Source organism: Microtus ochrogaster, chromosome 2, assembly GCF_000317375.1.
Source record: "Microtus ochrogaster isolate Prairie Vole_2 chromosome 2, MicOch1.0, whole genome shotgun sequence".
Taxonomy (NCBI): Eukaryota; Metazoa; Chordata; class Mammalia; order Rodentia; family Cricetidae; genus Microtus; species Microtus ochrogaster.
This window is the reverse complement of record NC_022010.1, coordinates 60,722,001-60,725,789: the sequence shown is the minus strand read 5'-3', so window position 1 is coordinate 60,725,789 and position 3,789 is coordinate 60,722,001.

Here is a 3,789-nt window from a genome sequence, read left to right as displayed (position 1 = left end):
GAAGGAAAAAGAATCTGAGTCAGGAGACGTTTCCCAGTGGCTCAACCTGGAGCAAACCAATAACACAGTCTCCTTTGTTCATGCTCAAGGAACAAACAGAAGTCAATATGTGCTTCTTTGGATCTAAACCCATGTGATGAAACAGAAATAGGTGTGTCTATCATTTTAAGATTAGCTTTGGGGAAAAAATTAAGACTTTTGAAGAGAAGGAAAATCAATCGAACAAAGCTATTCTACTGAAAATGTGAACTCAAGAAAAATTACAAATAATGACTCTATGTATTATACACCCGCTTTTTCAGGTCATCTTTGCAGTCAGACTATGCCTGTGCCTTTACACATGGTCCTGCTGGGAACTGCTGCAAGTCCAGTTTCACAGGCTGTCAGCGGGAGTCTGGCAAGCCGGAACTGGCAAGGCTCAGTGTGTTTGGAGAAGGCATGTGTGCTCGGTCTGGCTAACCATGCACAGTGCCCACAAAAAGGGCAGAGGGACACAGGCAGGCGCGATACTGATCTTCAGGCACATGCTGCTGCCTGGATGCCAAGAGATGCCTTTTGTTAAACAGCAAAAGGACTGTGTGAAGGGTTTATAAATATTTGGAGGAAAGAAAGACTAGCAACATAAACCTGATCAGGAAATGCGCTGAATCAAAGAAGCAGACAGATGTGAGTTGTTTGGGTACTTTTTAGAGCTGTTCTTAACACATTCGTGTCTTCTGGGAGAAAGTATAAGCAATAAGTTTTTAACCCACCGAAATATCTTTGGCACCAGTAACAATGTTAAATAAGACTATATTTTTAAAGAAATAATGAATACTTTTTCTTTTTTTCCCCCTTGATATTGGGAGTGGCACCCAGGACGTTGCCTAAGCTACCCAGGTGTTATACACTAAGATATGGCCCCATCCCAGAAATTACAATTGTAAGTTGGATTATTTCTTTTTTATATTAATTTTGCTGTTTTGATAGGCAATAAGTTATCAATAAAAGGACATTTGGCCTTTTATTTTGCTTTAAAATAAACAATTTTCAGTAAACAATTTTGCTTTTGTGGATCTTAATATACATGCTACTGTAGAAAATTCTAGGCTAAATCAAACATCCTTGAAAGGCGAGAAGGAAAGGCAGGTGTAGTTCACCCTGAAGGGAGTGCTGTCGTGGGAAAGAAAGCTACACTGGGCACTAACATGCTAATCCTGAAAGCTCTTGACAGGCTAGAGTGCGCCATTGTGGAGAGGTGAGAATTGAGGGGATTTGATGTAAGAGTCAAACCTTACCCTTCAAAGATTACCAAGGTCAGCTCTGCCCTAGATCCTGGTTTTCAGCCTCAGTCTCTTTATCTGTGTGCATCGTCGCTGAAGCATGTGGGCTGGATTGCGCTGTTCAATTCTTGTTCTTATACAGTTTCTTTCTTAGACCCTGGCAGAAAACTTCACCCACGTCTCCATTAAATTTCATCTCAGCAGCAATTTTCGAATAGGTGAAAGTTCACGTGCCTGTGAAGGATTAGACATGGGCCGCATCATCAAGACTGAGATAGGAGCAATAGAAAGGTGGATAAGGAGTCAATATGGAAAAGCAATTTTCTAACCTTCAGAACAAAAATAGAAGATGTCCTTAGAATCAAGAAGGATGGATTCGTGTCACCAGGGGTGATCTGCCATGAGCTAGAGGTAACTGGCAACAGGCAGCTGAGAAGATCCAAGCCTCAGATGAGATCTTTGCCAAAACATTTATCATGCATCAAATAAAAACCCATTCACATACAATGAGGCTGAGAAGGTTTCAATCTGGAAAATTTTTAATTCGTGGTGATCGAATTCCTTTGTCTTTTCTTACCCTTTTGCAGATAACTCTATTCTGAGTAAGTTTGGAAGTGTGTTTCTCCTGGCTTCCAATACTAGGTCTCTTTTCTTGAAGGCAATGACTCCAGCAAAAAGTTATTTACCCTTAAATGCCCAAAGCAAATTTCAAATACTCAATAGTTCCAAAAAATTCTTCTGACCCCAGGGAAGATGTATACAGATGATAGACATATCTGTTCATTTCTTTTTACTTTCAGGACTCTTACCTTTTATCTATCATTTGTCATAACAACTGAAGGAGAGGGACAATCAAGAATTTTTTTATATTTATCTATTTTACGTGTGTGAATGTTTTGCCCGAGTGTATGTTTGTGCACCACACATGTGTCTTGTACCCATGCAGGTCAGATGTGGGCATTGGATTCTTTGGAACTGGAGTTACAGATAACTGTAGCCCTTATGTGGATGCTATGACTTTAACCCAGGTCCTCTCTAAGAGCAAGGGTTCTTAACTGCTAAGCCATCTTTCCAGCTGGCCTTTCATTTTCTTAATGCACTAAATTTCTTGGGCTATAGCAAAAGGAATTAATTGCAGACAACTTAAGCTGTAAAATTGACTCAAATCCTTTTTTTTTACACCCCTCTTATCAGCCTCTTGAAGATTCACTCTTTGGGCAATGAGTATGAAACAATGGTTGAAGTGACTTCTATCTGAATGCTCACTGAAGAGCGAGCATCTGTTACTCTGTCATAATTCCAAGAATCTGAGCGCTCTTAGAGATGATCACGTGGATTATTTATGTTAACAAAACTAACTAAGAGAAGGTTCATAAAATGTTGTGTACAAAATACTCTCTAGAGGTTGTGTTTGCTATGTCCAGCCTAAGTTCAGGTCTGATTTCTCTGACTAATCAATTGTATCATCTTGTAGATGCCCATTAGAGTTGTCCATATATGTCCTAAGTCTACAAGAGTGACCTTAATCAGCAGCCATGGCTGCCTTCTCAGAGGTGCAATTGGGTGGAAGGGATAGCTCTCTCATAGATAGAAACTTTATGCACTTTTGTGTTCTAAAAACTTCTTCTTTTTTTATGTCCCAGAAGTCATATGGCAGTACTATCCCAGTGATGGCATATATGTTAATTTCTGAAGATTTTTTAACAGATGCACACATGGAACATTGGTCCTTTCCTCTCAGCATCACCTGGAGAACTATCTGTGGTGGTTTAAATAAAAATAGCATCCGTAGACTCTGACATTTGGACACCCAGTTCTGAGTTGGTGATGCTGTTTGGGCGTGCTGGGTGATACAGTCTTTCTAGAGGAAATATTTCACTGAGACATTCAAAGCCTCGCACCCTTCCCAATTAGCTCCCTCTCCTTCATGCTTGCAGTTCAAGATGTGAGCGCTCAGCTTCCTACAGGCACCATGATGCCACTTTCCCACCAAGACGGATTCTCATCTCTCTGGACTCATAAGCCCCAATAAAATTCTTCCTTCTAATAGTTGCCTTGGCCATGGTGCTTTATCGCAGCAACAGAGAGAAAATAAGACACCATCTAAATCCCAGCCAGAGAAGAGCCTGATATTTTGCCTCTCTCCCTGGTGATGGGGAAGGTCTGATCCCGTGACCACATCTGAGAAACACAGATGAATGGAATTCCTGTCATTGCTTAATGAAGAAATAGTCATCATGGTCAATTTTCAGGATGAGTTGTGCCTAGAACTTATCCAAGAAATCACAGATAGCAGAAAGCTCTAGACCTCTCTCTCCCTTACACAGCAGCTGGAGCCTGCTTGTCTCACAATTCTGAGAGCTGGAACGTTATAGACAGTCTACCTCGTGACCCAGAATACAATTAAAAAAGTGGGTAATCTCAAGTCTCAGGATATTCATTATGATAAGGCTTTTAGGGGCTACAGAGATGGCTCAATGCTAATGATCTGGCTGCTCTGTAAGAACAATATGCAGTTCTCAGTATT